Source organism: Musca domestica, unplaced genomic scaffold, assembly GCF_030504385.1.
Source record: "Musca domestica strain aabys unplaced genomic scaffold, Musca_domestica.polishedcontigs.V.1.1 28, whole genome shotgun sequence".
NCBI classification, from domain to species: Eukaryota; Metazoa; Arthropoda; class Insecta; order Diptera; family Muscidae; genus Musca; species Musca domestica.
In genome coordinates, this window is record NW_026712293.1 from 2,268,849 (window position 1) to 2,280,121 (window position 11,273).

At 30.0% G+C, this 11,273-nt stretch overlaps 3 pseudogenes; 2 read left to right on the forward strand and 1 right to left on the reverse strand.

Annotated features, from left to right (window-relative positions):
- The first annotated feature begins 835 nt into the window (after positions 1-835).
- On the forward strand, positions 836-1,341 carry LOC131803289 (NADH-ubiquinone oxidoreductase chain 6-like; annotated as a pseudogene).
- A 3-nt stretch (positions 1,342-1,344) lies between these two features.
- Positions 1,345-4,017, forward strand: LOC131803279 (cytochrome b-like; annotated as a pseudogene).
- Positions 3,615-6,610, reverse strand: LOC131803278 (cytochrome b-like; annotated as a pseudogene).
- Positions 6,611-11,273: the final 4,663 nt, after the last annotated feature.

The following is an 11,273-nucleotide window of genomic DNA, read 5'->3' on the forward strand; positions in this document are numbered from 1 at the left end:
GGTTCATGGTTTGAAGGTATGTATTTGATATACATGTGTGTATTGACAAACAACAATACATATATATATATATATATATATATATATATATATATATATATATATATATATATATATATATATATATATATATATATATATATATATATATATATATATATAACATACATTCCTATGTTCATGCATAGGAATAGTTATGTGCTTTGTGAACGTATCTATTCAATATTAATGTCTATATTGAAATTGATACGAAGAAACACAGAATAGCATATGCTCGTTCCTACATTTTATTTAAATAAAATGATCTACGACGATAAACATATTCTACTCCTTCAGGGAATAAGCCTTGACGTGGCGGGGGAGCTCAGTACTTTCATTATAGAAAGGAAGCTAATTATTCCAATTTTATGTCTCAAACTTATTAAATATGACGAACGAAACGATATAGGCTGATTGATATTTCCTCTAATGCATTTAAGGACCGTAAAGCTCTTGGTATCTGCATGGGCAGATTCAAGCTGTTTTATTTGGTTTGTTGTAATTCGAACACGGATTTGCAGTACATTGTGGGAAACATCTCTGCACAGAACTGTCTGCATGTATCTCCAGATAGTCGGTATTGGGCGTTTTAGCTCGTAGTGGGTGCTACTTTTGACAGAAGATTTATTAATTTTAGCAGCAATATTGAACAACTTCCTTTGCATTCTGCAAGTTCCAACCAAATGGTGGAGGGTATTAAAAGTTCGGCCCGGCCGAACTTAGCTACTTTTTTACTTGTTTAATTAAAATTTTTCTTGATATTATACAATGAATTTTAATAACTTTTCTATTTATTTTTAATTTTATTATTATGAATATTAAACATCCATTAGCTATAGGATTAACCCTACTTATTCAAACTATTTTAGTTTCAATAATTTCAGGATAAATAACTAAAACATTTTGATTTTTTTATATTTTATTTTTAGTATTTTTAGGAGGAATACTAGTTCTATTTATTTATGTAACTTCTTTAGCTTCAAATGAAATATTTACATTTTCTTCAAAAATTTTAATTTCATCAGTTTCTATTTTTTTATTATAATTTTTTTATTATAATTATATAATTCATTATATTTTATTGACAAAAGAATTCTATTAAATTATTCTAATATAGAAATTCAATCAATTTCTAATTTAAATTCATATATAATAGAAAATTCTCTTTCTTTAAACAAATTATATAATTATCCAACTAATTTATTAACAATTTTACTAATAAATTATTTATTAATTACATTAATTGCTGTAGTACAAATTACTAATTTATGTAAGGGACCCTTACGACCAATATTTAATTAACTAATGAACAAACCTTTACGACATAAACATCCAATTTTATGTATTGCAAATAACGGACTAGTAGACCTTCCTGCACCAAGTAATATTTCATCATGATTAAATTTCGGATCATTACTAGGTGTATGTTTAATTATTCAAATTTTAACTTTTAAATTCTTGCTATACATTATACAGCAGATATTAATTTAGCATTTAATAGAGTAAATCATATTTGTCGAGACGTTAATTATGGTTGATAATTACGAACTTTACATGCTAATGGTGCATCATTTTTCTTTATTTGCATTTATCTACATGTAGGACGAGGAATATATTATGGATCATATTTATATACACCAACTTGACTAGTAGGAGTAACTATTTTATTCCTAGTTATAGGAACAGCTTTTATAGGATATGTTCTTCCTTGAGGACAAATATCTTTCTGAGGAGCAACAGTTATTACTAATTTATTATCAGCTATTCCATATTTAGGAATTGATTTAGTATAATGAGTTTGAGGATGATTTGCTGTAGACAATGCTACTTCAACTCGATTTTTTACTTTCCAATTTATTTTACCTTTTATTATATTAACAATAACAATAATTCATTTATTATTTTTACATGAAACAGGTTCATATAATCCTATTGGATTAAATTCTAATATTGGTAAATTCCGTTCCATCCTTGTTTTACTCATAGGGATATTGTTGGATTTATTATTATAACAATAATTTTAATTTTATTAGTATTAGTATTAATTAATCCATACTTATTAGAAGATTCAGATAATTTTATCCCAGATAATCCTTTAGTTACTCCTGTTCATATTCAACCTGAATGATACTTTTTATTTGCTTATGCTATTCTTCGATCTATTCCAAATAAATTAGGTGAAGTAATTGCATTAGTTTTATCATTTGCAATTTTAGCAATTCTACCTTTCCACCACTTAAGAAAGTTCCGAGGAATCCAATTTTATCCAATTAAAAAATTATATTCTGAACAATAGTAGTTACAGTGATGTTATTAACATGAATTGATGTTCGACCAGTTGAAGCTCCTTATGTTTTAGTAGGTCAAATTTTAACAGTAGTTTATTTCTCTTATTTCTTATTTAATCCTTTAGTAACAAAGTGATGAGATAATTTATTAAATTAGCTAATAAGCTTGAAATAAGCATATGTTTTGAAAATATAAGATAGAAATTTAATTTTCTATTAACTTTTTACTAAATAAAACTCACTATAATAAATATAATAAAAAAATCTTAAACCCTACAAAATATAATAAAAAATTTAATGAAAAAGGTAAACATCTTTTTCAAGCTAAATATATTAATTTATCATAACGGAATCGAGGTAAAGTTACTCAAATAAATATAAAAGAAACAAATGTCAACTTTAAATAAAAAGAAGAAGAAAACACATCACACCCTAAAAATATTACACAAAATAACATTCTTATAAATAAAATACTTGCATATTCAGCTAAAAAAATTAATGCAGAAACTAATTCCGATTCACCTTCAGCAAAATCAAAAGGTGTACGATTTGTTTCAGCTAATGAAATTATTAGGTTAGGTTTATTTTTATTTTTTTTGGTGTTGTACAAGTTTAGGAGCATATACTGTAATAATTGCTGGTTGATCTTCAAATTCAAATTATGCTTTATTAGGAGGTTTACGAGCTGTAGCACAAACTATTTCTTACGAAGTAAGATTAGCTTTAGTATTGTTGAGTTTTATTTTTTTAATTGCGGGTTATAATATATTAATATTTTATAAGTATCAATTATTTATTTGATTTTTATTTTTAATATTTCCAATAGCATTAGTTTGCTTTAGAATTTCATTAGCTGAAACAAATCGTACACCTTTTGATTTTGCTGAAGGTGAATCGGAATTAGTTTCTGGATTTAATATTGAGTATAGAAGAGGAGGATTTGCATTAATTTTTTTAGTTGAATATGCAAGTATTTTATTTATAAGAATGTTATTTTGTGTAATATTTTTAGGGTTGATGTGTTTTCTTTTTATTTAAAGTTGGCATTTGTTTCTTTTATATTTATGTGAGTACGTGGAACTTTACCTCGATTCCGTTATGATAAATTAATGTATTTAGCTTGAAAAAGATTTTTACCTTTTTCATTAAATATTTTATTATTTTTTGTAGGATTTAAGATTTTTTTATTATATTCATTATAGTGAACTTCATTTACTAAAATGTTAATAAAAAATTAAATTTCTATCTTATGTTTTCAAAACATATGTTTATTTCAAGCTCAATAACTAATTTTAAAAATTATCTCATCACTTTGTTACTAAAGGATTAAATAAGAAATAAGAGAAATAAACTACTGTTAAAATTTGACCTACTAAAACTTAAGGAGCTTCAACTGGTCGAACATCAATTCATGTTAATAAAATCACTGTAAGTACTACTGTTTAGAACATAATTTTATTAATTGGATAAAATTGGATTCCTCGGAACTTTCTTAAGTGATAGAAAGGTAGAATTGCTAAAATTGCAATTGATAAAACTTATGCAATTACTCCACCTAATTTATTTGGAATAGATCGAAGAATAGCATAAGCAAATAAAAAGTATTATTCAGGTTGAATATGAACAGGTGTAACTAACGGATAAGCTGGGATAAAATTATCTGGATCTCCTAATAAGTATTTATTAATTAATACTAATACTAACAAAATTAAAATTATTGTTATAATAATAAATCCAACAATATCCTTATAAGTAAAATAAGGATGGAAATGAATTTTATCAATATTAGAATTTAATCCAATAGGATTATGTGAACCTGTTTCATGTAAAAATAATAAATGAATTATTGTTATTGTTAATACAATAAAAGGTAAAATAAAGTGGAAAATAAAAAATCGAGTTAAAGTAGCAAAATTTGACTTACTAAAACATAAGGAGCTTCAACTGGTCGAACACCATTTCATGCTTATAAAATCACTGTAAGTACTATTGTTCAGAATATAATTGGATGAAATTGGATTCCTCGGAACTTTCTTAAGTGATAGAAAGGTAGAATTGCTAAAATTGCAATTTTGTTGTTGCAAAATCGTCAGGCAAAATCCCATTATTGTTGTTTTTATAAAAACAACGTTTGTTTATGAGTGGTGAACGATGGTAATGTTTACCAGGGGGTAAGGCAGGGCATACCTAGGTTTCGGAAAGAGCCACCAATCCTCATCACGAAATCCTTGAACGAAAGCATAACAAGTGGAGAAAGATGTAAATGTTTATAAGTGCGGTTGTAAGATTTAGAAGATTTTCCAAAAGAATTTTAGTTTTATGTAATTCTTTTGTTCCTCTTCTATTGAGCTTACGATCTCGTCACTTGGGTAAAAAATGTTTTTTGTCATAGAAGTTATTTTTAAAATAACTTCTGGGGAGAATATCCCAGACAAGAAACAAGGGAACTGATGAGGATAAGTGGCTCTTTCCGAAACCTAGGTATTCCCTGCCTTACCCCCTGGTAAACATTACCATCGTTCTCCACTCATAAACAAACGTTGTTTTTATAAAAACAACAATAATGGGATTTTGCCTGACGATTTTGCAACAACAAAATACTATGGTATCCCAAACAAGCAAGCCATACAAAATTGCAATTGATAAAACTAATGCAATTACTCCACCTAATTTATTTGGACTACATCGAAGAATAGCATAAGCAAATAAAAAGTATTATTCAGGTTGAATATGAACAGGTGTAATTAAAGGATTAGCTGGGATAAAATTATCTGGATCTCCTAATAAGTATTTATTAATTAATACTAAAACTAATAAAATTAAAATTATTGTTATAATAATAAATCCAACAATATCCTTATAAGTAAAATAAGGATGGAAAGGAATTTTATCAATATTAGAATTTAATCCAATAGGATTATGTGAACCTGTTTCATGTAAAAATAATAAATGAATTATTGTTATTCTTAATACAATAAAAGGTAAAATAAAGTGGAAAGTAAAAAATCGAGTTAAAGTAGCATTGTCTACAGCAAATCCTCCTCAAACTCATTGTACTAAATCAATTCCTAAATATAATAAATTAGTAATAACTGTTGCTCCTCAGAAAAATATTTGTCCTCAAGGAAGAACATATCCTATAAAAGCTGTTCCTATAACTAGGAATAAAATAATTACTTCTACTAGTCCTACACGTAAAAAAAATGCAAATAAAGAACAAGTTAAAGAGCAGTAAGTTCGGCCGGGCCGAACTTTTAATACCCTCCACCATTTGCAACGAATTTGGAAATTTTCAAAAAATGAAATCCTTAAAAAGTTCTGTTAAAATTTTAAAAATACCGAATATAGCCGTTATATTGGGGTCCATACGACGTGGACATACATATGCATTGTTTGTCATAAGCCATTATCATATTCAAATTCGAAACTGGACCCGCACCGACAATTTTCTGTCACAGACTGTAGTTCCCATAACGAACTTCAAATACCAAATTTTAAACAATTCCGGTCAATAATGTCGCTAAAATCATCAAAATACCGAACATAGCGGGGTCCCGTTATATGGGGGCTATACGAAGACGTGGACCTGCACAGACAATTTTCTGTCTTAGGGTGTAGTATCCATTTGGAACTTTAAATACCAGATTTGAAACAATTCCCGTGAATAATGTCGCTACAAATCATCAAAATACCGAATATAGGGGGGTTACCGTTATATGGGAGCTATATGAAAACGTGGACGTACATGGCCCATTTACGAACTTAACCTGCCTACTGGAAAAATAAACATGTGTGCAAAATTTTTGCCATCTATCTCAATTCATTCGAAAGATAGCGTGATTACAACAGACAGACAGACGGACAGACAGACAGACGGACATCGCTAAATCGACTTAGAATTTCACGCTGATCAAGAATATATACACTTTGTTGGGTCTGACATGAGTATTTCGAGGAGTTACAAACGGAATGACAAAGTTAATATACCCTCCATAGTATGGTGGAGGGTATAAAAATGATGCACCATTAGCATGTAAAGTTCGTAATAATCAACCATAGTTAACGTCTCGACAAATATGATTTACTCTATACAATGCTAAATTAATATCTGCTGTATAATGTATAGCAAGAAATAATCCAGTTAAAATTTGATTAATTAAACATAAACCTAGTAATGATCCGAAATTTCATCATGATGAGATTTTACTTGGAGCAGAAAGATCTACTAGTGGGTTATTTGCAATACATAAAATTGGATGTTTATGTCGTAAAGGGTTGTTCATTAGTTAATTAAATATTGGTCGTAAGGGTCCCTTAAATAAATTAGTAATTTTTACTAAAGCAATTAAGGTAATAAATAAATAATTTATTAATAAAATTATTAATAAATTAGTTGGATAATTATATAATTAGTTTAAAAAAAGAGAATTTTCTATTATGTATGAATATAAATTAGAAATTGATTGAATTTCTATATTAGATTAATTTAATAGAATTCTGTTGTCAATAAAATAAAATGAAATAATTATAATAAAGAAAATATAAATGGATGAAATTAAAATTTTTGAAGAAAATGTAAATATTTCATTTGAAGCTAGAGAATTTACGTAAATGAATAGAACCAATATTCCTCCTAAAAATACTAAAAATAAAAAATAAACAAGTAAAAAAGCAGTAAGTTCGGCCGGGCCGAACTTTGAATACCCTCCACCATTTGGAACGAATTAGAAAATTTTCAAAAAAAATAAAATCCAATAAAAATTCTTTTAAAATCTTTAAAATATCTAATATAGGAAGGTGCCGATATATGGGGGGATATACGATATTGTGGACCTTTAAAGACAAATCTATGTCTGCGTGTAAAGTACTCACAAGGAACTCCGTGTGTGGATTTTCAGACAATACGATTGGAAAATGTGGCTAAAATCATCAAAATACCGAATATCGCGGGGTACCGTTATATGGGAGCTATACGTTATCGTTAACCTATATAGAGAATTCTCTGTCGGGTAAAGTGCTCACAAAGAACCCCTTGTGACCATTCCGTTGAAAAATATGGCTAAAAACATCAAAATACCGAATATCGGGGGTACCGTTATATGAGGGCTATACAATATCGTGGATCTATATAGATAATTCTCTGCCGAGGTATAAAGTACCCACAACGAACTCCTTGTGTGGATTTTCAGACAATTCCGATGAAAAATGTGGGTCAAATCATAAAATACCAAATATCGGGAGGTACCGTTATATGGGGGATATACGATATCGTGGACCTGTATAGACAATTCTCTCACAGGGGGTGAAGTACTCACAAGGAACTACTTGTGTTGATTTTAAGACAATTCCATTGAAAAGCGTGGCTAACATCATCAAAATACCGAATATCGGAGGTTACAGTTATATGGGGGATATACGATATCGTGGACCTATATAGACACTTCATTTTGAGGAGGTAAAATGCCCACAAGGGACTCCTTTTGTGGATTTTCAGACAATTCCGTTGAAAAATGTGGGTAAAATCATCAAAATACCAAATATCGGGGGTACCAGTAGTGTGCTTATGGGGATGTTGGGAATTCACCACGAATTGTACCACGGCAAATTCTATTGGGGATGTTGATTGGGGGAAATTCAGCACGGTGAAATATATTGGGGATGTTGTCTTTTGAATTGTACCATGGTGAATTGGCGTCGGCGTTGCTAGTTTTAATATGAACTACTAGATGGCGCTAAGTTTAGCGCAGACACAATCCAAAACTGTGTATGGGATGGTGAAATTTCAAGTTTTAATATTCACCACTAGCATAGACACCCTCCGAAAAAAACTGTATTATGATCATATCGAGTGGGGCTAAAGAGATTCACCATGTTAGAAGTGTATAAAGCAGAAACACATCTAAAAGTGGTAAGTATCCAAGAAAATAATTTTATCTAGATGGCTCTCAGAATGCTTTTGTATAGTCAACATGCTGATTACTGCAGTCAAATGTGCTTATTAATTTATTTGAAAACATATATTTCAAGAAATCGACTTCAATAAATGTGATATATTATAGAAAAGTTTCAATTGACAAATATCCTGCAATTATTGATATTTCAGGGGTTTTAATTTCAGCATAGATGAGACAAAGAAATGGTCTCACCGTTTATTGTTGTGAAAAGTACGTAATGACATCGAAAAATTCTGGAATAATCAAGTGAAATTCTTGAAAAACGATAACATGTGTTTTCGAAGTCGAGTGGGTTGAACACGAAAATTAGCATGTTGGCTATTCGTTGTACTTATTTTAATTTGTCTATAATTTTAGCGACTCAAAAATGTTCAGTTATTCCCATCGAAACGATATAGGCGACATCTAACGGTGAGTTCTATCTATACTAACCATAAATTATGTTATAGAATAGACACACTCCAAAACTATTGAAATATGATCATATCGAATGGGGCTAGAGAGATCCACCATATGAGAAGTGAATATAGCAGAGACAAATTTGGTTAGTATCATAGTCAACAAGAAGATGTGTGTTCTATTATTTTGTCCAGATGGCTCTCCAGTCATTTCCCTCGAAACGATATAGGCGACATCTAACCACCAATTAATGTTGTAGCATATACTCACTAAAAATGCTGCTGTAGCCAATCAAAGCAAATTCTTCTTGTGTGGACAGGCATTTTGATACATTATATCGATCGCTTTTTGATAGTTTTGTCGATGAAGAATTTGTTTACATTATGTAGCAATTTGAGAGAATTGAAACTGAAAGAGTTTCATGACAAACCCTGCATCAATTCGGTATTGAAGATTGAAGGGATTTGAAGAAGGAAACACCATTGTTTACATTAACTAACAATTGGATTTCTGTGAAATGGATATGAGAATTTGGGGGGAAGCGTTGTTGCAGAGTTTCATGACAAATTCTGCTTCAATCACAGAATTTCTATTTGTTTACAAAATGTAGTCAATAATGTATTGATTGGATTGGAAGAAATTTCAGTACTCAACAAGTCGCAGATTAAAAAGCATCGTTTCTTAATATTTTTGAAAACGTTTTTATAATGTCTCAAAAAATTTGTTGGTCATGCAGCCTTTATTACAAGGAAAAAATTGAATTTGTGAAACATATGAAAAAGCATTGTATGCTTTGTGATGTTTTATGTGAAAGTGTAAACGATTTAGAATTGCACTTAGAGAACCATCATGGAGATGAGCATGTAATGAAACAAAATCGTGATCAACAACAAGAAAAACTAAAGCAGCAGCATGAAAATAAATCAGCTGTGAAGGTGGAAAAGTTTTGTGGTGATTGTGATAAAATTGTGAATAATATACGATCACATGTTCGTAGCGAAGAACATCGATCCACCGTGAGAAAAAATCTGGATTCTGACATAAAAATTGTTAAAAGTGCATTTAACAAAAATATACTCAGCTATGAGATACAAAACAATAAAGACATTTTGTACCCGATCGATTTTCTTAATGCTTCAAAAGAATTAATAATTAAAACCATTAAAAATGAGTTAAACGGTAAAACGCTCATAAAATTTAATATGGAACTCCAAGGACTATATGTGAAACCAAACAATGAAAAAGATGGACCTTCAACTTCCAAAGAGTTAACTATTGAAAATATATTTAATCATATTTCAAAAACAACGCTATTAACCCTGGGAGATGATTTGGAAGAGGTCGTTTTCAACCACTGTGTAGTAATTATAGCTAAATCAGAAGAGTTCCAAGAAAGAGGCTCTAATTGGGCCCTGGAGAAACTTTTAAAACTCGACATAAATGTGTTGAGAGCCAACTTAGCCCGTGGCTCACATTATATTCGAACTCCGAAATCATTAAGAAACAAGAAGGGTGCGTGCCTTAACATCAAAAACTATGATGACTTTTGTTTCAAGTGGTGTATGGTTGTTGCATTGGGAGAAACTGCATATGGAGATCCGAGTATAACCTCTTCATATAACATCGACATACACCAAGATGTCATTATTCTGCAGTCTGGAATATCGCTAAATTTCGAGCAATTAAATTTCCCATTGGGTCTTAAATATATCAAAAAAATTTGAAATGAACAACCCAGAGATTAGCGTAAATGTTTTCGGTTATGAAAACAAGTCGGTCGTTGGTCCATATTACTTAACAAAGGAGACGGAAAGCAATCACATTAATTTAATATTGCTGCACAATGAAGAAAATTTCCATTACATTTTGGTTATGGATATGTCTTGGTAATTAAAAAAAAACTTATCAATCAAAACCATATTCTAATAATCATGTATTTGTTCTTTTTTTTCAGTCTTATGCGGTTTCAATTCACAAGTCATAAGGAAAAAGCTTATTTTTGTTATGGATGTCTACAATGTTTCCACGATGAAAATAAATGTATAACTCACAAAAAGCAGTGTGGAAACGTAGTCTGTACTATGCCAAACAAAAAGGATGCTGTATTGAAGTTCATCAATCACAAGAAAAAGGAAAAGGTGCCTTTCGTAATTTATGCTGACTCCGAGAGCATACTGGAAGACGTGCCGGAAGATGAGAACAATGTGGCGAGTAAAAAAACGGAAAAGGTAAAGAAGCATATTCCATGTGCTTTTAGTTATTTTATTAAATGTAGTTTTAATGACAATTTAAATGAGTTATTTATATATAGTGGTCCCGATGCAGCAAATGTTTTTCTGAAAGACCTAATTCAGGATTGTAAATTTTTGTATGATAGTTACCTAACCAAAACGAAACCTATGAATACTCTAACACCCGAAGAAGAGACAGCCTTTCTTAGGGATATCAATTGTCGTATATGTGGCGATATTTTAGGTAACGATAGGGTGAAAGATCATTGTCACTTAACGGGACAATATCGAGGTGCGGTACATAACCATTGCAATTTGCAATATCATCTACCTAAATTTCTTCCAATATATTTCCACAATTT